Consider the following 25,925-nt stretch of genomic DNA (forward strand, 5'->3'; position numbering starts at 1 on the left):
GCCCCCCAATAAACCCTGTCCCAAATGTAAACAAACAGGACATTGGGGCTCCGATTGCCCCTTCTCCTGAAGGGGTGAAGGGCCAATCGCTAGAATGCCCCCCTCTTGTCCTCCGATAGTGGGATTGGCTGAAGAGGACTGACGGAGCCCTGGGCCACACCCGACCCTCAATATCACCACTCGCGAGCCTAGGGTAACCCTTGTAGTGGATGGCCGGTCTGTCACCTTTTTATTAGATACAGGAGCAACCTTCTCACTTTTGACAGAGTTCCATGGTGCCACCACTCCTAGTTCCACTCCTATTGTCGGGGTAGGAGGGAAACGCATATATCCACTCAGAACTCCCCCACTTCTGTGTCACCTTAAGAATACCTCTTCACATTTTATCCACTCCTTTTTAGTCATGCCTCAATGCCCAATTCCCTTGTTGGGACAGGACATTCTTTCCCAATTCAAGGCGTCTATTTCCTTCCCACTTTTCGATGCCTCTAACCCCTCAGTTTGGGACACGGACAATCCCTCCATAGCTCAGTGCCCCCCAGTCTCCATCCGATTACGGGACCCTACCAAATTTATTCATCAGCCTCAGTATCCCTTAACCACCTCTACCCTTCTCAGACTTTCTCCCATTATTTCTGACCTTCTTCGCAAAGGATATCTACGTCCCACTCAGTCCCCGTATAACACCCCCATTCTGGGTACAAAAAAACCCAATGGTTCCTACCATTTGGTACAGGACCTCCGCTCCATAAATGCCACTGTCATACCCATCCACCCTCTTGTTCCCAATCCCTACACTCTACTCTCTCTCATCCCAGCTTCTTCCACTCACTTCTCAGTTCTGGACTTGAAGGATGCCTTCTTTTCCGTACCTCTAGACCCTTCCTCACAGGACCTTTTTGCCTTCACATGGACCGACCCCCACACGCGACACTCCGAACAGCTCACTTGGACAGTTCTTCCTCAGGGTTTAGGGACAGCCCACATCTATTTGGACAGACCCTCTCCCATGACCTCAAAAATTTCTACCCCACTTGTCCTCTCTCCACACTTTTGCAGTATGTTGATGATCTCCTTCTCTGTAGCCCTTCTTGGGATATCTCTGAACGGGACATGGCTGCCTTGCTTAACTTTTTGGCCCAACATGGATACAAAGTGACACCTTCTAAAGCTCACATCTCAGCCTCTCAAGTCACTTACCTAGGGTTCTTACTCACACCATAACATAAATCCATTACAACTGACAGGAAACAAGCCCTTTCGTCCTGGCCCGTACCTAAAACCAAGGCTGAAATTCTTTCTTTTTTGGGCTTAGCAGGGTATTTCCGTGCTTGGATCCCTAACTTTTCTCTTTTAGCCAAACCCCTTTACGATCTCTCTAATGGAGACCCAAATGAACCACTCCCCTCCTTCCCTAAAACGCCTTTTAATAACCTACATCTCAAACTCCTATCCGACCCTGCATTACACTTACCAGATTTAACAAGGTCCTTTCTTCTCTATGTTCATGAAAATCAGGGACAGGCCTTAGGGGTACTGGGACAAATGCAGGGCCCCACATTTGCCCCAGTAGCCTATTTATCAAAACAACTTGACCCCACAGTAAGGGGATGGGCCCCTTGTCTCAGGGTCCTTGCAGCTGCCCAAAAACTACAGCAGGAAACTTTTAAACTTACTTTTGGAGCCCCCTTAACTATATGCTCTCCACACCATCTAAAGGATCTCCTAGCTTACAAGTCCCTGCATACTTTACCCCCTCACGAGTTTTAGCCCTAATTACTTCCTTTTTAGAAAACTCTTCTATATCCTTCCAATCCTGTTCTCCTCTCAACCCAGGCACTCTTCTTCCTGTTCACCCTACCCCAGAGCCTCCACTTCACAACTGTCTAGAAACATTACAATCCTTAACTCATTCTCCCTCTACCATTTTCGAGGGCCCCTTACCCCATGCGGATCACAATTGGTTCACGAATGGATCCTCATATAGAAGTCCAACAGCCCCCAAAGCTGGTTATGCCATAGTCTCCCTAACAGCCACTATAGAAGCCCAACCTCTCCCTCTGGGTACCACCAATCAGCAAGCTGAACTTATCGCGGCAACCCGAGCATGCATTCTGGCCGAAGGGAAAACCCTAAACTTATACACCGACTCTAAATATGTGTTCCACACACTCCTCTCCCATTCGGCAATATGGAAAGAGAGAGGATTTATGACAACTCTTGGGAACACCATTACCAATTCTGACCTAATTCACAAGTTATTACAAGCATCCCAACTACCCACGCGGCTCGGAATTATCCACTGTAAAGTCCATAAGAAGGACAACTATCCTTCTACACAAGGAAACCGATTAGTTGCTGCTGCTTCCAAGAACGCAGCATTTAGCAAGTCATCTGAGACCCCACCCCCCATTCTTCACTTGTCCTTTCCCAGTCCAATCCCGGACAAGAAACTTCTCTTTCAAATGCTGCATGACCTGTTTCACTCCAGTCCTCAAAGCCTGTCTCGTTTCTTACAATCCTTCTTTTCTCTCACATCCCAAGATAGAGAAATGCTAAAACAACTTTCTCAAACTTGTGTTATATGCCAAAGAACCAACCCTAACACCACTACAGTTCCTTACCCATATCCCTCACATCAAGCCCGTGGTTCCATTCTGGCGGCAGACTGGCAAGTTGATTTCACACACATGCCTCCTGTTCACCAACACCGGTACCTCCTAGTTTTCCTAGATACCTTTAGTGGCTGGATTGAGGCATTTCCTACTACCAACAAAAGGGCCTCCACTGTCGCCAATCACCTCCTTACCTCCATCATCCCACACTTTGGGATGCCTACCTCCCTTCAATCGGACAATGGACCGGAATTCACAGCTCAAGTAATCCAATCTCTCTCTCAATCTCTAGCCTTACCCTGGCATCTACACTGCCCATATAGTCCTCAGGCCTCAGGTAAGGTTGAGAGAGCAAATTGATCCATAAAGGAGACTCTCACCAAACTTTCCCTAGAACTCCACTTAGACTGGATTCGCCTCCTCCCTCTGGCACTCTTTAAACTATGCTTACTTCCAAAGAAACCTACCAATTTGTCCCCTTTTGAGGTGATGTATGGAAGATCTCCTGTACCCCCCGGAATCGTTCCTACCTCCCTAAACATCGCAAATACCCTCAGCCTCCCTCTCCTTTCTCACCTTAGAGCTGAACTTTGGAAACATCAAACTGGTTACTTCCCCGTCCTCTTGCAAGCTCCCCTCCTCCCTCCTTGAACCCAGGGGATCTTGCCTATTATACTCCACCAACCACACCTGAACCCTTATCTCCTAAATGGCTGGGACCATACCCAGTAATCCTTAGTACCCCCACCGCAGCTAAACTCATCCTACCTTCTAACGAGACCACTCCTTGGATCCATATTTCCATGTTAAAACCCTGCCCGGCTGACCAAGGAGACTCACCCCCTACTCCTCTGGATCCTGACCCTATAAATACGGGCAAGCCGAACATCTACACCAGTTCCGTGGATCCCTCTAATCCTTTGAAACTCCGTCTCTCGCGCCTCTCACCCATTCAGGAGGAATGATAACTTCCTACCTTTCTGCTTTTTTCCCCCTCTTTTCCCTGACCCTAGCTGGATTTGGTCCACCTGTCAATAAACTGGAACTCATTAAAACCCTATATGGACAACCCTGTGCAACTTGCAAAGGGGCCTCAACCCCGGGAGCAGTGACCACCACAGGGAAAAATTATGTAGTTGCCTCCCTCTGTTAGGTCCTCTTATTGGAGTTCTTTGCATCATTTTCTTCCTCCCCTGTCTCATAAGGTTCGTTAGAGACCAAGTACAAAAAATTTCTAACCAAGCCTTTAACCAGCTTCTCCTCAGGAACTATCAACTCCTACCCACTGGGAACAACGCCTGGTGACGTCCTGCTATGATGGACTTCCCCCAACTTCTTCCAAGGCTAATATCCTTTCTACGGACCTTGGACACTGATGCATGGCTCCTCCACCCGACTAATGACTACAATGAATTCCTAGACCAAATTGAGGACTTATGGTTCCAAGGGAGTTTTATGGACTTTATGGGGGATGAAGTAATATATTAGTCTGATCTGACATGGCTTATTATACAATATAATAGCCAACGCTTTGTTCTCCCCTCACAACCAACCCCCCTGCCCCGGGCCCCTTGACGATGCCCCTGATCAGCAGGAAGCAGCCAGTTTGAAATTCAACGTCCCGAATTCCCATAAACCAAAGAGGGGGGAATGTAAGGTTCCATATGCAGTCCGATCCACACCAAAGATGGCCCCTGAGCGGCTTCTTCTTCCCATAAGTCTTGTCTTCCCGCCACCTATTTTCCCGCCGGCGGCAAGCCGGACCAATCAGAAACCCACAGGCCACTTTCTCCCTTAACCTGGAAGCCCCAAGAGTATATATGTAAGCCTCATCTTGTAATAAAGCGGACTTCTCCGGTGACTTGCCAACCGTCTCCATCTGTATTTCGGTTCTTTTAATAGGATTATCTTGCCAGAAAAGACCCATTGGAGTGATGGAAGTATTAAATATAATGAGCTTTAAGGGATGAGAATAATCAATATTGGTAACAAATTGACCTTCAATAGCATCCTCCACCTTTTTAAGAGCAGTTAATGCATCAGGAGATATAGTCCTGGATGATTGTGGATTAGGGTCTCCTTTTAATATCTCAAACAATGGTTTTAACTTCCCTGTGGTTAATTTAAGATATGGTCGAAGCCAATTTATATCACCTAGAAGATTCTGTAAGTCATTAAGTGTATTTAAATGATCTCTCCTGATTATTGCCTTTTGATTAATAATCCTAGGCCCATTGAGCAAGAAACCTAGGTAAGTATAAGGGTCTTGTAGCTGAACTTTTTCTGGAGCAATTTGTAGTCCTACTTCAGTCAGCTGCTGTTTAAGTTGTGTGAGACATAGTAATACCTGTTCTCCTGATTGTCCTGCTATGAGTATATCATCCATATAATGAATAATATACATTTGTTTCCAAGAATCTCTAATAGGCTGTAAGGCATGAGCATGAAATTTTTGGCATAAGGTTGGACTATTAGCCATCCCTTGTGGCAATACCTTCCACTGATATCTTTTCATAGGTTCTCTAAAATTTATTGATGGTAGACTAAAAGAAAATCTTTTTTGATCATCTACATGTAGAGGGATAGTAAAAGAACAGTCTTTGAGGTCAATAATTACCTTAAAATATCCTTGAGGGATGGCTACAGGAGATGGCAGCCCTGGTTGCAGGGCTCCCATGAGCACCATAGTGACATGGACAGCCCTTAAGTCCTGTAGTAATCTCCATTTACCAGATTTTTTCTTAATTACAAATATAGGAGTATTCCAAGGAGAATTACTCTCTATAATATGTCTGGCTGTTAGCTGTTCCTGCACTAACATTTGAGCAGCTTCAAGTTTTTTAGAAGTTAGCAGCCATTGATCAACCCAAACTGTTTCATCTGATTTCCAAGTTATTGAAGCTGCACACAGTTGGGGTGCAGGCATGTCAATGGCCGAAATCAAAAATTTCCCAAGCCTTTTCTGTCAATCTGTCCTACATTGGGAATGGGATGTAAAACACCACTTTCGGCCTTTCCTAGCCCTTTTCCTGGTGTATATCCCTGAGACAGCATTTGGGCAGCAACCCTTTCATTGGGGCTGCACATGATTACTTTCATCTGAGATAATAGGTCTCTTCCTCACAAATTAACAGGCAAATGAGGTATGATATAAGGCTTAATGAGACCTGTGTTGTTTTCTTTGTCTCTCCAAGTGAGGTATTTAGAACTCTGCTTTGGATTTGTACTTTGACCAATACCCCTAAGATTAGTCATAGTTTCTGTAGTAGGCCAAAAAGAAGGCCAATCCTCTTGTTTAATTATGGTCACATGTGCTCCGTATCTATTAGACCTGTAAAGGTCTTGCCATCTAGCCATAATGTCAAAGAAGGTTTTTGGTCAGTTATGTGTTGTACCCAATATACATTAGAGGATCCAAAACCTCCATTTCCTCTCCTAGGATTTTGAACTCTGTGTTTGGTTGGAACTAATGGTAACAGTATCAGCTGTGCTATTTTTTCTCCCTGAGTAACAGTAATAATGTTGTTATCTGTTTTAGCCATGATCTTAATTTCTGCCAAGATATCTTGATCTACAATTCCTGGGAGTACTTGTAAACCTTTCATGCTAGAACTACTTCTTCCTAAAATTAATCCAAAATAACCTGAGGGCAATGGGCCAAAAATTCCAGTATTCAAGGCTTGAGGGCCCATGTCAAGAGTTAATGCCACATGGGAGGTGGAACTGAGGTCCAATCCTGTGCTCCCTGGGGTTGCTCCACTGAGGTTTGTAATGGATTGTTGTTGCTGCTGTTGGCTGGAATGAAACTGATTGCCCCATATGCTTGTTTTGGGTCCTGAGGCGGGCCCCTCCTCCCATTTCCCTGATGTGGTGGAAGGGGATTTCCCTGATTGTCTCTTTTGGACTTGCATTCATTAGCCCAATGTTTTCCTCTCTTTCACCTAGGGCAGAGACCAGGTATTTTGGCCTCAAGAGTTTTTTGTAGATCTGATCTGCAGTCTTTGGCAAAGTGTCCGCCCTTGCCACATTTAAAACAGGCCCTTTTGTTTTTGTCTTTATTATTAAGAAAGTCCCTCACTTTCTGTCCACTAAAAGCAGCTGCCATTGCTAAGCTCTGTTGATAAGAAGGTCCTATATCTGAGCACAGACGAATATATCCTGTTAAATCTGTCTTCTTTCTGTATGGTCTTATAGCAGCTTGGCATGCAGGATTGGCATTTTCATAAGCAAGTTGCTTGACATAGTCAAGACCTGCATCAGAACTGCCAAAAATATGACCAGCCGTTGTTATAAGTCTGTGGACAAAGTCAGCAAAGGGCTCATCAGGGCCTTGTTTGACTCCTGTAAGAGACATGCTGATGTCTCCCTTAACAGGCAATTTTCTCCAGGCCTTAGTGCCTGCCGCCTGTATCTGAGCATACGCTCCATGGTCATACTGCATCTGATTTCTGTGATTTCATAATCGCCTACTCCAATGAGCAAATCAGAAGTCCACCCATTTCCTGCTTGTTGATTTCTTTTAGCTGTCTCTTCGCAATTTTCAAAATATTCAGACTTCCAAAGCAAGAAGTCACCTCCAATCAGGGTGGCTCTAACTAAAGTATTCAAATCATGTGGTGTTAACCAATTTTCTGCTATGGAGTCTAAAATAGCAAGGGTGTATGGCACTGTAGCTCCGTACTGAGAAACAGCAGTTTTTAATTGTTTTATGATAGTAAAATCAAAGCAAGTGTGGTGCCTCCAGAGTTGTCCCTGGTTATCCCTTGTCTCAGTAACAGGGAAAGCACTTAGTGGAGGGGGTTTTAAATCCCTGTTGATTAAGGGAACTCCTCCTCTTGGACACTGTTGTCCAGATAGAATTTGAGGGCGAATATCCCTTTTAAATCCATCAGGACTGGGCACTGATTCATTGCCTGTCTTTAATTTTTGTAACCTGATAATCAGAGCTTGTTATTGTTCCTCTAGATTTATTTGTTCCTCCAAATGTTTAATTTTTTCTTTAAGGTCTTCCTTTGGATCTATCACCATCATTGTCATAGGAGCAGAGTGTGTGCGATAGGGAGGTGGATATGAGAAAACGGACTGTCATTGTTTGAGCGGGCAGTTGGAATTATGATATTTTGAGGCTTCCCCATTTATGAGGTCCAAATCAACTTCCTCATCATCTATTTTATTCTCGTTTGAAGGGTCTTAAAACGAGTCAATGAAGGATAAATTTTAGATGGAGTTTCGTTCTGATGTTGAGTTTTCTTTTTAACATCTGTGCTGCCTGCATCTGGAAAAGGACTTGTAACTTCCTCATCTTCACTCTCAAGGGAAATAAGATCTACCTCTCCCTTTTCCTCGGAGGGCTCTCCCTGAAGATCCTGTTTTGATGCTGCTTTTAAAATGTCCTCTGTCTGAGTAACTGCTGCTGCTATATCAGAATTATTTGTTGTATGTTCTAAAAGTTCCTTCATGAGACTCCAGTAAGCAAAAGCTGTCATAGGAACGTTTGGGCCAAACGTTCTATGAAAAACTCCCAAAGCATCTCCAACCCTATTCCATCTTCTATATTAATGCTTCCTTCTTGTGAGAACCACGGACAGGTGTCCTTAATAAGGTCAAAAAAACTTAAAAAGATCATTACTCTTAACCTTTACTCCCTCTGTCTTTAAAGCTTCTTTTAATTGCTTAACAAAAACTTTATGCTTACTTAATCCTTGTCCCATACTTAGGCGCTACTGTACCTTTAAGAATGGCGCGGCAGGCTCCCATGGTGATTTTTGTCATGCTGACTTTCACTTTTTTTCTTCTTCGGCTGAACACTTAGACGCCTCTTCCCTCGCGAATTCCCCCATATCCAAAGCCACACGGTTGGGCACCAATTGTCCTGACCTGCAGGACTTCAATGGAAACCTGGAGGGGGGAGTGGAGATTGAGAGAGACAAGAGACACAGGAAATGGAGACACAACAAAAGCCTAATCAAGTCTTGTTTATTTGGGGAATAAACACAGTTAATATAAAGTACAAAAACCAATCAGAGGAAAGCACGTGAAGGCAAGACTAGTCTCGCGCCAGAACTCGAATAAGGAAGTGTACTTGGCCAATCATGAAGCACCACGCAATCTAGACTGATGCACCTGGTATAGTCTGACAGGTGTGTAAACAGGTAGAGGCATGCCCCACCAGCATCTGGCAGGCGCCATCTTAGCTCAACATGAGACGAGGCAGGGGGCATGACCATGAGTCAAGATACGTGACCTTGAGTCAAGGCAGGGCACATGACCTGCCGGCTCTGGACAAATAAGATTAACTGAAAACCTTCTGCTAAGCTTACCTAGCATTTGTGTGGCACTGGGTTCAATTCTCAGCACCACATATAAATAAATAAAATAAATGTCCATCAACAATTATAAAAAAGCCTACTGCTTCTAGTGTGGTGAATGGTCAGTCTTTTTACATTTCCAATTCAACACAGATATCACATTTATACAACATGTCATTCAAAAACTACTAGAAAATTTAAAAATGGAATAGAAAATACAAGCTCGTATGTATAATTATTATGACAAAATATATAGAGAAATTACTATCAAATTACTCCACAGGTTTTCCAAAACCTTCAGTTTCTGTATTGACCTACTGCAGCTCCAGTACACTGATACCTCTTCGTGGTGGAGGCATGTCCCGACCTGCAGGACTGTAATGGGAACCTGGAGGGGGGAGCAGGGATTGGGAGAGACAAGAGACATGAGAAATGGAGACAAGACAAAAGCCTGATCAAGTCTGCATTTATTAGGGGAATAAACCCAGTTAATATAAAGTACAAAAACCAATCAGGGAAAGCATGCAAAGGCAAGACTAGTCCACGTGCCAAAGCTCAAATAAGGAAGTGTACTTGGCCAGTCATGAAGCTCCATGCAATCTAGTCTGATGCACCTGGTATTGTCTGACAGTTACGTGTGCAGGAAAGGCATGCCCCACCAGCATCTGGCAGGCGCCATCTTAGCTCAACATGTGGCAAGGTGGGGGCATGGCCTGCTGGCTCCGGACAGGGGCTGGGGTGGAGCACTGCCAACATGACACTCACAGCTGATACCCAGTGCTCACTAGTTAGACAACATCAGCCATCTGCAAATAATCTCCACTGAGATTTCTTTTCCCACAACTTTTCTTTCTCTATTATCTTAAATAAAATAGCATGTAAAAATAATGCAATGTGAAATGAGTTTCCAATCTCAAACCTAGACGAAGAAAACAAAATTTAAAAAACAATAGCCCAACTGGAAATCCATATGCAACAAAATGAAATTAAACCCCTACTGCTCACCCTGCAAAAATCTCAACTCAAAATGGATCAAGGTCCCAGGAATTAGACCAGAGACCTTGCACCAAATAGAAGAAAAAGTAGGTCCAAATCATCATGTTGGCTTAGGATCAGACTTCCTTAACAAGACTCCCAAAGTACAAGAAATAAAAGTAGGGAGAGGCGGCCTTGAGGGGCGGAGTGCAGCCTGGTCAGGGGCGGGGTAGGCGGGAGCCCGCAGCAGAGGAGGGGCGGCCTGTGTGAGGCACTTCGTCCCTCAGTGCCTGTGCGGGCCAACGGGGCCACGGGAGCCGTGCTAGGATGCCATGAGCGATGACTCCCCACAGCTCCCGGGGGCCGTGATGATGAGAAAAATGAGGCCCAGAGGAGATTTCTGTTCAGAATCACTTAGTTTGTAAGTGGTGGAGCTGTGGTGTGAAACCAGGTGGTCTGACTTTGGATCCTGTGCCTTTAACCACACTGTTTCTCATACTGCAGCAATAATCCAGTAAAGGGTGAGGAAACCAGCTTGGAGAAATGGTCTTGCATTAAGTAACCTAAATCAGGATATGACTCCAGTCTGTTGACCCAGGCCTGTGAGGGAGGCATGCTTTGTTTGTGCCCTGTTTTCTAATTGTGAAGCCACCTAATAGCCACAAACTCTGCAAGAAGGCAAATTATTAGTATAATAGCAATTTTTGAATTTTGGTTGTTTTGAACCTAGATACTCAAGGAGCGGAATAACTCAAAAGGTATTTTTATCAGAAGCAGGAATAACTGGGGTCTGAGTTAGAGGCTACCTGCCCCAAAGCTCTACAGGGTTCTGAAGTGTGTTAAGAACCTGAGTCTTAACATGAACTAGGAGATGCCTACTTAGAAGAGTGACAGCAGCTGGTCTACATGTTTCAGTGCTGAACTAGTTCCTCATGTATCCTGGCTCTGGAAATTGCTGTGGGAGATTGGATGACTATTACAGATCCAGGACTGTCTGCAGAAAGTAAAAATATCTCTCAATATACCTCAGAAACAAAGATATCTCCATCAAGTCTATACTCACAGCAAGTGCTATGTTCTTCAATACCTTTATCAAAAAATGTGCACAGCTTTTTCAGTGCCTTCTGCACAGAAGAGAATATTGAACAAAATATTTCATATCTTGATCAGGAGTTGACTACTTTTGGTTTTCCTTCATTATATGAAGAATCCAAAAGTAAAGAGACAAAGAGAAAACTAAATATAGTTGCTGTTTTAAATTGTATGAATGAGCTACTTGTACTTCAGTGGAAGAATGTTCTAGCTCAGGAAAATGTGGAAACAAAGAATCTGAAACTGGGAAGTGATATGGACCATCTACAGAACTGCTATGCAAAACTTAAGGAACAACTGGAAACCTCCAAGAGGGAAATGATTGGGTTTCAGGAGAGAGAGAGACAATTGCAGTGCAAGAACAGGAATTTGCATCAACTCCTGAAAAATGAGAAAGATGAGGTACAAAAATTACAAAATATCATTGCAAGTTGAGCTACTCAGTATAATCATGATATGAAAAGAGCATGAATATAATAAACTAAAGGAATGTCTGCATCAACTTGTTATGAACAAGAAGGGTAAAAAAATAACCATGGACGTTTTAAATTGTGTGGGGAGAGCTGATGGAAAAAGAGGCTCCTGGAGGACTGGTAAAACAGAAGCCAGGAATGAAGATGAAATGTATAAAATTCTTTTGAATGATTATGAATATCATCAGAAACAAATCCTAATGGAAAATGCTGAACTTAAGAAGGTTCTTCAGCAAATGAAAAAGGAAATGATTTCTTTTCTTTCTCCCCAAAAGAAGAGACCTAGAGAAAGAGCAGATGATAGCACAGGAAGAGTTATCTCTGATTTTGAAGAAGATGCTGGAGAACTAACCACAGAGAGTATGTGGGACATTTCCTGTGAAAATGTGAGAGAGCAGCTTACAAACAGCATCTGAAAACAGTGGAGAATTTTGAAAAGTCATGTAGAAAAACTTGATAACCAAGTTTCAAATGTACACTTAGAAGGTTTTAATGATGAAGACGTGATATCACGACAAGACCATGAACAAGAAACTGAGAAACTGGAGTTAGAAATTCAGCAATGTAAAAAAATGATTAAAACACAGCAGCAACTTTTACAGCAGCAGCTCACTACTGATGTAATGATGATACCACTTCCCTATTACGAGACTGTTATTTGTTGGAAGAAAAGGAATGCCTCAAAGAAGAATGGTCCCTTTCTAAAGAGCAAAAAAAGAATTTTGAGAAAGAAAGACAAAGCTTTACAGAGGCTGCTATTCGCCTAGGATTAGAGAGAAATGCTTTTGAAGAAGAAAGAAACAGTCAGCTAAAGCAGCAGTTTTTAAATATGAGTACATTTGACCACCAGAACTCAGAAAATGTGAAACTTTTCAGTGACTTCTCAGGAAGTTCTGATCGGGACAATCTTACAGTGCACTCAAGGACACAGCAAAAGAAGCCTCACAGTGTGTCTAATGGGTCTCCAGTTTGCATGTCTAAACTGACTAAATCTCTTCCTGCTTCACCTTCTACGTCAGACTTTTGCCCAACACGTTCCTGTGTATCTGAACATAGTTCAATCAATGTACTGAATATAACCCCTGAAGAAACTACACCAAATCAGGTTGGAGGAGAATGCACAAATCATAAGTGGAGTGCGGCATCAAGACCCGGGTCACAGGAAGGTTGCTACAGTGGATGCTCCTTGACCTATTCAAATTCTCATGTAGAAAAAGATGACTTACCTTAGATGTGTGGATGGGATTTTTTTCATTAACATTCATCAGATTTCACATCTAAGTTGAAACAGGGTATGTCATAAAGTCAGTCATCTCTAGTAATTCAGGATGGTCTCAGTTGTTTGTTTGGACTTCCCTGTCTTTCCCCAAAGAGCTGAAATGCTAAATCTATTTAAAAGGATATAAAAGCTTTGGATATGCATTTTTAGTAACAGAAACATCTGGTTCTGTGAATAAAGGAATGTATAGATGTTTGGATGGGAACAAAAGCACTAGAATAAGTTTCCTCCTTATAGGTATTAAAAATAGCACTTTTAGGAAACTGATTATTGTAAATGTTTAATTTTTGTCCCAAACATAGTTGGCATTGGAAGTTTAATCTTTACTTGAATGTGTACTGTAGATTTTTAACAAAGCAAGTTCTACATTTATTATGTTTAGTGTGATTTTGAAATTACCTCTTTCATATGTTTTAAATAAAATGAAATTTATGTATGTTTTGTACATAGATATACATGATTATGTTAAGAGGCTTTAAGACTTAAAAACTTCTACACAACCATGAGTATAGTAAAATTTTCAGTTGTATTCTGTTTACAGGTGTGTTAGGACCATTGCCACATTGCATTTAAGTTTTTTTTTTTTTTATCCATATGGGCAATAAATATTCAAAAATCTGTTCCAAATAAAAAGAAATAAAAGTAGGAGTCAATAAATGGAATAGATTCAAACTAAAAAGGCTTTTCTCAGCAAAGAAAACAATCAACAATGTGAACAGAGAGCTTACAGAGTGGGAAAAAATCTGTGCCACACACACTTCACTAATCTCCAGAGTTTATAAGTAACTCAAAAAACTTTACACCAAGAATACAAATAACCCAATCAATAAGTGGGCTAAATAAATGAGCAGATAATTCGCAGATCTATAATCAACAGATACATAAAAAAATGTTCAACATCTCTAGTAGTAAGAGAAATGCAAATCAAAACCACCCTAAGATTTCAACTAACCCTAATTAGAATGTCTGTTATCAAGAATACAAGGAACAGTAGGTGTTGGTAAGGATGTGGGGGAAAAAAGTACACTCATACATTGCTGATGGGGTTGCATATCTCTGTCATTATTCTCACTTTAGCTAAAGATATATTTGATAATCTCACTTCCCCTGAGCAAACAAGGATTATGTGAGTGGACCTGTTAGGACAACAGGACAAAAGAGAATAGAGAAAGAGGCTCAAATATATATATATATATCATTTGCAGTATACCTATAAACTAATGACTACTAGAAATTGTGTTATTAATGAACATCTGGACAAAGGGTTAGGAATTTATTGGTTTTTTTAAAGATCTTTTTAATTGTTGATGAAAATTTATTTACTTTTAAATTTTTTAGTTGTAGGGACACAATATTTTTATTTTATTTAATTTTATATGCTGCTGAGAATCAAATCCAGTTCCTACTCACACATGCTAGGCAAGCACTCTACCACTGAGAAACAACACCAGCCAGGGTTTTTAATTCTTAATGATATTGCTGATTCAAATATAAAACTGTCAAAATTATTTTTAAGAATTTAAATTACAAATTATAATTAAATTTTTATAAATTATAATAATCATTAAATTATAAAATAAAATTGTGTCTGATATGTAAAGTAACTTCACTCTGATATGTGAAGTTATAGACATGAGGAAGATAGAAAAACATTTCACTTTGATTATTTTTATATTTATAAAATTTAAAGACTTACTAGAGTCTAATGTCATCTGAAGCAAACTATCAATAACATTGGATAGGAGTCCTTTACTGGATATTCTCAAATGACCTAATATTACTGGAACTGCTTGATACTGCAAAAAGAATGTATTCCCTTCATCTGTCTTCAAATCCAAAGAGAAAGAATAAAATGCCTTAGTCAGGTAATCAGCTGAAAAAAAATGTGAAATCATCTGCATATTTGTGGTCAAGTTGGTTATCAGAAAGATAAAAAGAGAGCATCATCTCTTTAACAAAATCATAAGAGAAACAAAAACTAAAAGACAAGAGATCACAGACTGAATTTAGATTAATTACCCCTTAATTTGTTAAAACTCAATGGGAAAGGGAAAGAAAAGGTATTAAATCTTGATAGGGTAAATTTCCTTTAAAATTTTCATATTTTAGAACTGAAACAACAAATAAGACCTATTTATTTCTGGTATGAAGAAATAAAACATGGTTTATATTAAATGCCACAAGGAGAGTTTATTTTCCATATTGGATTATAACTGTAATTGGTTTCCAAAAATTGAACTGCATTACTTTTCTTCTTTCTCAATGATTATTTCAAAAGGTAGCTTTATATAAACTTGCCAAATGGATTTTAAATAAGGATTTCTGTCTCTGGCTAAAAATTGGATATTAGACCACTGAAAGACAACTTCAGAAATTTAGATATGCTCTGTTGTATTACTTTCTTGATATATCTGTAAATAAAAATGGCAGCAAGATTTTACCAAGGCCAGCACTATAAAGACACCTGTCAGATTAGATTGCCTGGAATTATCTTAAAGATGTTCCATAGGTACCTGGGAAGTTTCTAAAGTTGCCGCTAGCCGCCGACCAGCGGGACAAATGACATGTACTCTTCAGAAGTTTATGAAGCAGCTTCCACTTTATTTGTATAAGACTCTCAATATATAAGCGGTCTCATGCATAAGCAATTGTAATCAGATATGCCCATCCAATCCTATTAAAGGTCAAGCGATCATGAGCTCAAGCATACATGTAAGATTTATCTGTCCATGTGCTAAGTGGCTGAACTAATTATCATACAGCCAATAGTAAACACTTCCTGTTTTTTCTCAAGGTGCATTCAGCATGTCCTTTGGCTCTCTACCAGTCGCCATCTTGGATGCATGTGGTGTAACCCTGGGCCCCAGGTCTTGCCCACCACCTTTCCCCCTTTCTGTTTATAAAAAAGACTGTGCCCTTCTTAGGTTGTCCAGGATGGAGCCACATCCTTACCCATCATCAGACAATGAGGCTCTAGCCCTCATTTTCTGTCTTAGGTTGGTATGAGCTCCCCATGAATCTTACCTGTCTTTGACTACCGGTCCAGCATATTTAACCAGACTTGGGGTGATGGGCCACCATCAATTGCGACAAGAGCTTGGCGAATAATGGCTGTTTCTCTGCACCAATGTATAGGCATTTTGTATAAACACTATATGCACAGAACAGATACAACACACAATGGACCTCCCACGGACAAAAACCCAAACCATTCTTTTCCCTATTGAACAGCAGACTGGAAAAATGTGGCCAATTGTTGTAAAAATAGGAGGATATAGAATAGAAGATTTGGTAAGGGGTACAGGATAGGGCCACGTCTTTACTATTCCCCATAGTTCACGTGAGTCTCCTCCATTAACTTGGTGAGGAATTGCCAACACCATCAGCGGGAGAAGCCTCCTCATCTTCTTCCTGTTTCTGGGTCTCTGTTGAGGCCTTGACCAATCTCTCCAGCAGCCAAATTGGCAATTGTGCGTCCTGTGGGAAAACACAAACAGATCCTCGGGTCCAGATTAACACCAGATCTGGGCCTTTCCATTGTCTCGATAGAATGTCCTTCCAGAGCACTTGAGGTAGATGTTTTTTATTAGGCTCTGAATGACGGTAAACAGCAATGTTTCTGTAACATTATCCATAATAGTAAAGACTATAGCCCATAAATTTGAATTATTAATAAGATATTGTATCTGATCAGTAGTATATGGAGTAGTGATAGTTGAGGGATGGGATCCAAAGGTGGAAGGGATACTTTTAATGCCCTAAGGATTAATTCTGCCACATATTCAGTGAACAAGGATAAGACCTTGTTAGGGGCATAATTCACATGAACCCATAGAATAGGACACTTTTGTGAAAACACTCCTGTGGGTAACTTATTTGTGGCCAAGACAGTGAATGATAAAGGCTTAGCTAGGACAATACAATCAAGATGAAACTGTTCCATAGCTGTTTCAACAAGCTTGAAAGCTGTTCGAGCCTTAGGGGTAAGCACCCACTTAGAAAGGGGATCAGAATCACCTTTAAGAATATCAAACAGGGGGCCCAAACTTGCGGTAGATAAATGAAGGTAAGGTCTAATACAATTAATATCACACAAAAGTTTTTGAAAATCATTGAAAGTTCTAAGTTTGTCCACCCAAACAGTAATTTTTATGGGTTTAACCATAGTAGTATTTATGATAATTCCCAGGAAGCTTTTGGTGTCTGTCATTTGTACTTTATCAATGGCTATAAATAAGCCCCATCTTTCCAGTGACTTTAGTAAGGAATTATAATATTGCTCTAAGACAGGTTTTTCTTTATGAGCTAGCAAAATATCATCCATATAATGATAGATTAAAAGTTGAGGATTTGCTAGTTGTATGGATTCTATAGCCTTGTTTACATATATTTGACACATAGTGGGGCTATTGGCCATGCCTTGTGAGAGGACTATCCATTCATATATTTTATTAGAAGAGCTCTTATTAAGTGAGGGCACAGTAAATGCAAACCTTTTGGTGCATGAGGGATGTAACACGATGGAAAAGAAGCAATCTTTTAAATCAATTATAATGGAGGGCCAATTAACTGGGATAGTCAATAAAGTAGGTAATCTTAATTGAATAGGTCCCATGGGCTCCATTATAGAATTCATTGCTCTTAGGTCGTGTAAATAGCCTCCATTTTCCTGATTTCTTTTTTATTACAAATATTGGTGTGTTGAAAGGTGAGGTGGATGGTTCGATTTGTCCAGCCTCTAGTTGTTCTTTAACCAATTGCTCAGCCACTTCTAATTTGTCTTCTGAGAGGGGCCACTGAGGGACCCAGACAGGTTTATCAGATTTCCATGTTATTTTAATTGCTTCAGTGGCCCCTAATGAAAATCCAATCCCTTTTTATCTTGTTTTGAAGTAACTAAAATGGGTGAAGTAGGTCCTTGACTATTTTTCCCAAGACCATTTCCTCATATGTGTCCTTGGGCTAACATCATTTGATTGATTAGCTTTTAGATTAATGTATGGGATCTCTGATGTGAGATGTAAATCCATCTGTTCCATAATACCTCTCCTCCACAAGTTTACCAGGAGATGTTCGAGGATGTAAGGTTGGACGGTACCACTATGACCTTCTTCTTCCTTCCATTTTAATATGGCTGCACTCTTGTTAGGATTGGAAGCTATACCCAATCCTCTTAAATTCTGATCTGCCTGCTGAAGAGGCCAGGCTTTGGGCCATTCTGTAATTTTGATGATACTTTTGTCAGCCCCAGTATCTAATAAGCCCTCAAAGCTTTTGCCTTCTATCACTAACTTTGTCATAGGTCTATCTTTTAAATCCAATGTTAACATGACCAAATTTTGGCCAGTACAACCTAATTCTTTATTTCCCCTAATAATATTCTTTGATGGATATTGATCATGGCAGCTGAGTAAGACCAACAATTGTGCTATGTGATCACCCTAAGCTATTATTTCTACACCTCTTGGTGAAGAAGCAAGGATTTTTATTTCTCCTGTAAAATCAGGGTCTATAACTCCAGGGACAATATTTAATCCTTGTAAAGCAGAAGAACTCCTCCCCAGAACTAGTCCCACTGTTCCTTTAGGTAATGGGCTGACAACCAAAGTTTGTATTGGTTGTACTCCCATCACTGGAGTTAATACTGCTCTAGAGGAGGCACAGAGGTCTGAACATCTACTTTCTCTTTTAGAAGCTCAACTTCATTGTTCTTCTTTTACAGTTTCTAATATATTTTCCCCTTCTCTTAACTGTTCTTGAAATTTTGGTTTTTTGGAAGTCAGACAGAAATGAACTAATGTCCATATCACCACAACAACAAACAGAAACCAAACAAGAAAAGGTAACACAAATAACACCTTACACATACTCGTTTACTACAGGATGTCCTTTGCTGTCTCTTAGGACAGCCTTCCATTACGCTCCTTCACTGGCGAACCTTCCATTGCACTCCCTCACTAGGGGAACCTTCCGTTAAACCTTAAGGCTGGACTGCTAGTTGACTGTGCTAGTGAAAAAATTTTCTTCTTTATTACTTACCTGAGCACTCACCACTCTACATATGGGCCACCACTTGCCTCTTGTTGCCGACCAGGGGGAAAAATGACATGTAATCTTGAGAAGTTCATGAAGCAGCTTCTGCTTTATTCAGATAACACCCTCAATATATAAGCAATCTCATGCATTAGCAATTGTAATCAGATATGTCCATTTAATCCTATTAAAGGTCAAGCAATCACGAGCTCAAGCATACATGTAAGATATATCTATCCATGCACTAAGTGGCTGAACTAATTATCATACAGCCAATGGTAAACGCTTCCTGTTTTTCTCAAGGCGCATTCAGCATGCTCTTTGGCTCTCTGCCAGTCGCCAAGTTGGATGCATGTGGTGTAATCCTGGGCCCCAGGTCTCACCTGCCACATAAAGTCAGGATTGAAAGGCACTAATTTAATTAGAATTGGTGCAAATAATGTATTAGATACTTGTATTATTATACTTCAATATGCCAAACAAACCCAAGTCACTACTCTTAACAACAGTTTTCTATAATTCTTATTTCAAAACTCTAGTAAAAGGAATTTTTAAATGTTCATGCAGTTCATTTAATACTGAGTTATTTTTTCTATTGAGATTTCTACTTTAATGACTTGAAATACACTAAAAGTATAACAGAATCACCAAATGACATTTATTGTCTTCTTGGTTTTGGGTTGGCTTTTCTTACATAAATATTAAGGAAACAAGTAAACCCTAGTTATTAAGAATGAGAATTTAGAGTAACTCATATGAAATTAAAATATATATTAAAATATTGTGAGAAATAAGGTTCTGTGCCTCTGGATCCCTTTATAATATTCTCCTTTTTCTTTTTGGTAGAATTTAGTTCAGGAACATTAACATTACTATACTTATTTTTTTCACTAAAAAGAAACACTGGCAATAAAAGAATAATAGAACAAAGTTGCTAGATTGTTTATACTTACCTTGTTTAGAATATATGTACATAAATATATATTTAGCAATTACACAAGCAGAGTATTCATGAATTTTAAACTCTATAAGGAACAAAAGTTTTATCACAGCACCACCTGCTGCATTTAATACAAATTGCTTCACTTATTAATATATCATATGACTTTTAAATAGGCTAAATGCTATATGGGATTTTTCTTAAAATTTTACAAGCTGAAGAAATTGTTCTTCAAGAGTTTTAATGAGTAAAAAATAGTACTTGACTACATTTTTCAAGAACAAACTTAGAGATAAATTATGTTCTCATTTGAATTTATCCAGTAATGAAGGTGTTTCTAAAAACAAAACCAATTTATCTTCCAAAATAATATTTTTAAAATATTAATTTTAACTATTTGAAAACATTTAGTTTCCTAAATGTGTTATATTATTGAGCCTTTTAAGAAATTTCTGTCATTGAAATTTTACCTTTATATTCTTTACCACAAGTCAATCTGTTGATCTTAATCAATGTAGGATAAGGTTTTCCTTTATTTAGTCTATATTGTAGCTTTAAAAAGCAATTAGAAACTCTGCCACATTGCCATCTACAGATGAGCCCCATTGCCCATCTCTGAACCTAGGCTAACTCCATGCTCGTAACAAGGTGCAGAAGAAATGATGCTGTGTGCTCAGGATCCCAGCGGCAAGAGCTCTTTCATCACCAACTTTTCTGCCACATGTCAATAGGTCACATGGGAGAAAGGCCAACCAAGCAGAGGGAACCCAGCCCAGGAAAACCTGTCAGTTGAGTCCGTCCCAAATTACTAATTCAAAAAACTGTGAACTAGTAAATAAAAGGTTTTTGTAAGTCTCATAAGTGCTTGGTTGTTTATTTGGCCATAGACAGCTAATGTGATCTAATATACCTTAATTCAACTCTTAAAAGATAAATAATATAAACAAGAGTGAAGTCTATTGATATTGATAATAGATAGCTACTATTAGGAGGATTGTAAATTCAAAGTCAGTCTGGGCAACTTAAAAAACCTTGTCTCAAAATTTTAAAAAATTCTGTTTTTTAGTTCTATCAGTTTTTACTTCATGTTATTGGTACATAAAGGATTATGATGTTTTGATAAGACCACTTAATCAATATGAGATGACACTCATCTCCACTAAGTCTTTACTCTGAAAGTTACTTGGTCTTCCAAACAGACAACTTTATTATTATTATTATTATTATTATTTTGTGGTACTGGTGATCGAACTCAGAGCCTTGTGCTTGCAAGGCAAGCACTTTACCAGATGAGCTATCTTCCCAGCCCCCTTAATAGTGTCTTAATTAAGGTGTTTATTATCTCCTTTTATGGCATTTTAGCTGTACCTCTTTCCTTTAATTGGCTTTTGTTAATAATATATTTTTTAAGATGTTATGGACCTTTATTTATTCATTTACTTATAATGGTGCTGAGAATCGAACCCAGTGCCTAACATATACTAGGAAAGTGCTCTACCACTGAGCCACAACCCCAGCCCCTCACTGGCTCTTTTATTGATTGTTTTAGGCTTTATACATGAGCATTCTTGAATACATAGTTTTCTCTACTCTTTACCAATTGTCATACTTCATGGCTCTTTAAAGATGATCCAAATGTCCAGTAATGTATGGAACAAGAATGGTGACAAGGAGCACATAATTTTCTTCTGTTATTTCCCCATTTTAAATAAATATTCCTTGCTGTATTTTTGCCTTTTTACAGAGTTATTAAGAGTGAACATGATAGTTTATCAAACTATGCTATATATTGATATATAATTTCAAATTTTTCTTAATTAAATTATTAATGGTTAAATTTTTTTTTCTTGTACTAATGTGGCACTGAATTTCTGATCAACCTTATTGGATCTCTGATGAATATGTACATTTTTAAATGTGTGGCTATGGTCTGATAAAACTTTATTCATCTCTGTGTGCATGTAAACACACAAGTTTTTGAAATAGGCTTGAAGTAAACTTTACTTTGGGATAATTGTGTCTTTCTTTTCTTTTCATTTTTTGATATTGGAGATTGAACTCAGGACACTTTACCACTGAGTATGCCCATGTATTTTTAAATTTGAGACAGGGTTTTGCTAAGTTACTGAGGGTCTTGCTAAGTTGCTGAGGCTGACTCTAATTTGTGATCCTCTTACCTCAGTTTCCCGAATTGCTGGGATTATATGCATGAGCCACCATGCCTGGTTCATAAGTGATCTTTCAAACAGTTACCAGTCTATTATAATTTTTAGAACCAAAACCAAGCAAAAATAACTAAGAAGGCAGAATTATGACTTCTTCTTTTTCCATTAGTTCACTTACTACTGGGAGTAATGACACAGAACATACTTCAGATAAAGTAACCAAGTTTATTTATTGTCATTGCCCATTTAAAGAAAAAACCATTCTGAGTCATATAATTTAGAAAACACAATAGATATAAAAATTTATTGCTTGACTACACTGGCACTACACTACAGTTTAACAAAAATTCTTATATTTAATGTTTCAGAATGACAACTGATTAAAGGTAATAATTTAAAGTATATCAATTAAGTTGACATTACATATAATTAAGCTGCACACCTGTAAATCCCAGCAATTGAGGAGGCTGAGACAGGAGGATCACAAATTTGAGGCCAAACTGGCAACTTAGTGAAACACTGTCTTGAAATAAAAAAAATAAAAAGTGTTGGGGTAGAACACTCCTGGGTTCAATCCCTAGTACTGGAGGGAAAATATTATGGTCAACTTTGGTTGAAGCATTTCCTTCTTTCTCACTCTTTTGCCCCCTCCCTCCCTTCATTTCCTTCCTTTGCAATGCTGGGGATTGAGTCGAGGTCTTATGCATGTAGCATTATTTTTAACTGATTTATTTCTTTATATATCAGTAAATTCACTCTTATATACCAAGCACGATGCTAGGTATGGATAGATAAACAAAATAAGTTTTTATTCTCAGTAAGCTAACTAGTGTAGAACTGATAAGCTTTTTTGGTATAGGACCAGGTAATAATTTTATAAAATTTAGAGGCTACACAGTCTCTGTTGCCAACTACTCAGCTCTGCTGTTCAAAGGCTACAAGAGTCATAGCTAAGACAAAACAAACAAGCATGGATGTGTGAGAAAATTTTATTAACAAAAGAGATGGTGGACCCGAGATGTTCTATAAGCTATAGTTTGCCAACTTAGTTGTCTAGCAGAAAATAAAAACTAACTAACAATTCCAATTTATGTGACAAATAAGCCAACAATTGTAAGTGAAGTGTGCTATTACAAAATTATCTAAGAGAATCAACACATGCTTCTGGGAGGAGGCGACAATACACAAGACTTCATTCTCTCAAATTCAGCAAACAAAAGTTGATTTTAAATAATGTGCCACAATTATGAAATAAGCCAAAATTTCATGCTAAAAATTTAAAACATATTTTATTATAAAATAATTGCTTTATTATATGGTTATCTCTCCTAGTTACTAAAAATTATTCTGTAAGCATGCTTGAAAGCTTACGTTGAGTAACTATTTTGAGAAAAATTAAGGTTGACAAAAATCTTGATGGCAAATTGGAGTTCTTGAAGAAAGCAGCTGTCTTTGGTTTATTTTCCACAGAATGTTCTGAAGAATTTTCCTGAATTCCTTTAATTACCACTCCTTTAAATATGTCTTCACCTAGTCTTCTCAATGTTGATGTCATTGTTGAATGCTGTTAAAAATATGTACAATCTTAGGGTATTTGTTCATGCTCAGGAAACATTTATTTTAAATACTGCAATCAAGTAAATGAATAAAAAGTAAATGTATTTCTTGTTAATTAAAAAATGAAACAATTGAAAATATGGAAGACTGGAAGGTTACAATCAACTGAAAAGAAACTTAAGTATGTTTATTTTTCTAAAACACATATTTTTCTAAACACATAAGATCAAGCTTTATTTCTGGAACAGAGAATCATCAAAGGAAGAGACATGGACTGCCTATTCTCTGTTCACCATTGCTCCACCATCACTAATTACCAGTTTCTCAGGTGTATCTTACTGTATTTGGTTAGGAAATGACCATCTCTAATCTCATTGTTTTCAGTTTAATCTGACATAAATGTCCTCAGTGACTCTGAAAGCTGAACAATTTCAAAAGAGTAAAACACTAGGTTAGAATCATAGAAAATTCACATGGAAAACAAACTGAAACAAGAAAGTAGGCAAAATAGGAATAATGGCATAGAAAAAATTACTTCTAAAATAAAAGAATCTAGTGGTATTTCATATATTCACCAAGAATCAAATGAAAGAAAACCACTTCAGACTGCTGCAGAGAGTATGCTTTGCTAAGCAAGACTGAGAAATAACTTAAAATTTCCTTTGTTATGATTCTAATTATTCAATCCCATGTCACTGAGTTTATAATAGTTACCTGTCTCTGAATGGGGATTTGTGAACAATTCCTGACTCAATATTGATCCTGCAATGCATATAACAAGCTTCAACTTTTAAATTACAAACAGATATACTGAGATTTTGTGAGTATCAAATGCCAAATGACTGGATGGCACAAGCAGTGTAATCTAATTCAAATATATTGCTAATAAGAGTATAATATCATTAGGAAAAAGTAATACAAAGATTTAAAATCTCAATTTAAAATTAAATATTTCAAGATTAGTATGGTGAAAATGTTAAAATGACAAGAATAAGGAATTCTACTTATTTTTGTTTAAAAAATTTCTAATTCTTTATACTACTTTTATAATAGGAAAATAAATTGTTCTTTACTTTTCAAATAAGTGTGTGGACACTATTTCTCTTTAATTGGAAAAAAAGTTTAAAAAGCCACAAAAATTTTATTTTTTTAAATTATTGTTGAAGCTTCACCAATATCTGCATCCAATATTGGCCAAAAAAATGTATGCTCACCACACCAAAAATAAGGAAAGTTTCAAAACCAAATGAAAAAAGAGAATCAAGACCTGCAAATCCCAAAATATGACAAAATATTACAATTATCCAACAAAGAATTTAACAAAGCTCTTATAAAATGAGTATTTATAAATATTTTAGAAAATCTCATTGAAGAACTGAAAAGTCTTACCAATGAAAATATAGGAGAAAATCCAAGTGGAAATTTTGGAACTGGAAATAAAATAAACACAATAAAAATTTAGGGAATAGCCTGTGTAGCAGAATGGAGGGACTAGAGAAAGAATTAGCTAACTAGAAAGTAATGAAACAGAAAACAGTTAATCTGAACAACCAAACTAAACTGAAAAACAAGCAAATAAGATGTTAAGGACTTAAGAGTATAACAAGAAATTTAATAGTCATGTCATAGAGTCCTCAAAGGAAAGCAAAATCAGGTATCTAAAAACAATTTGAGAAACAATGGCTAAAAACTTTTCAGACATGGCAGAAATACACATAGAGATTAAAGAATTTGAACAAATCCCAAACAGAATAAATCCAAAGAGATATAATCTAAGACCTATCATTGTCAAACTTATGAAAATTAGCAAAAAAAAAAAAAAAAAGGAGAAAGAGAGATGATACTCTGTATTACTTGTTCGAGGAAAATAACTCAAACGACAATAGATTTCTTATCAGAAACCATGGAGGTGAGAAGGAACTGGCATATTTCTAAAAACCCAAAGGTTGGAGGAAAAAAAAAAAAAAACAACCTCTCACCCAAAAATCCAATTCCCAGTGCAAATATCCTTCAGAAATGAAAGGAAAATCAAAATGAAGAAAACAGGAGGATGTGTCATCAGCAGATCTACTTTAAAAATATAAAGTTCTATTAAACAGAAAGGAAAGGCTAAAAGAACATCAGGAAGAAGAACACAAAACACAAAAATACACAGTAGACTTTCATTCTCTTCTTGTGTTTATAAACTGTTTGATGGGTGAAGCAAAAACAATAGCATTATCTCATGCAGTTCTTTTTAAAATTATTTTTTGTACGAGGCCAGGGATACTTAACCACCTAGCCACATCCCCAGGCCTTTCTTTTATATTTTATTAGGGATGGGGTTTTACTAAGTTGCTTAGGGCCTCTCTAAGTTGCTGTGGTTGCGTTTGAACTCAAGATCCTTCTGCCTCAATCTCTCACATCCACGCTGGTAATGCAGGTATAGGCCAATGTGCCCAGCTACAGAAGATATATTTAGCATAATTATATTATAAATGAGAGAGTT

The 25,925-nt window shown here is 38.4% G+C and overlaps 1 long non-coding RNA gene and 1 pseudogene across 2 annotated transcripts in view; both read left to right on the forward strand.

Annotated features, from left to right (window-relative positions):
- LOC306652527 overlaps nt 1–25,925 on the forward strand; it is an 845,485-nt gene that overhangs the window by 668,185 nt on the left and 151,375 nt on the right. The gene's annotated exons all lie outside the window — the stretch shown is intronic.
- Nucleotides 10,852–13,321, forward strand: LOC306652532 (afadin- and alpha-actinin-binding protein-like; annotated as a pseudogene). The gene has a single exon. The product of its transcript is annotated as an afadin- and alpha-actinin-binding protein-like (transcript).

Source organism: Sciurus vulgaris, assembly GCF_902686455.1.
Source record: "Sciurus vulgaris genome assembly, contig: HiC_scaffold_261_arrow_ctg1, whole genome shotgun sequence".
NCBI lineage: Eukaryota > Metazoa > Chordata > Mammalia > Rodentia > Sciuridae > Sciurus > Sciurus vulgaris.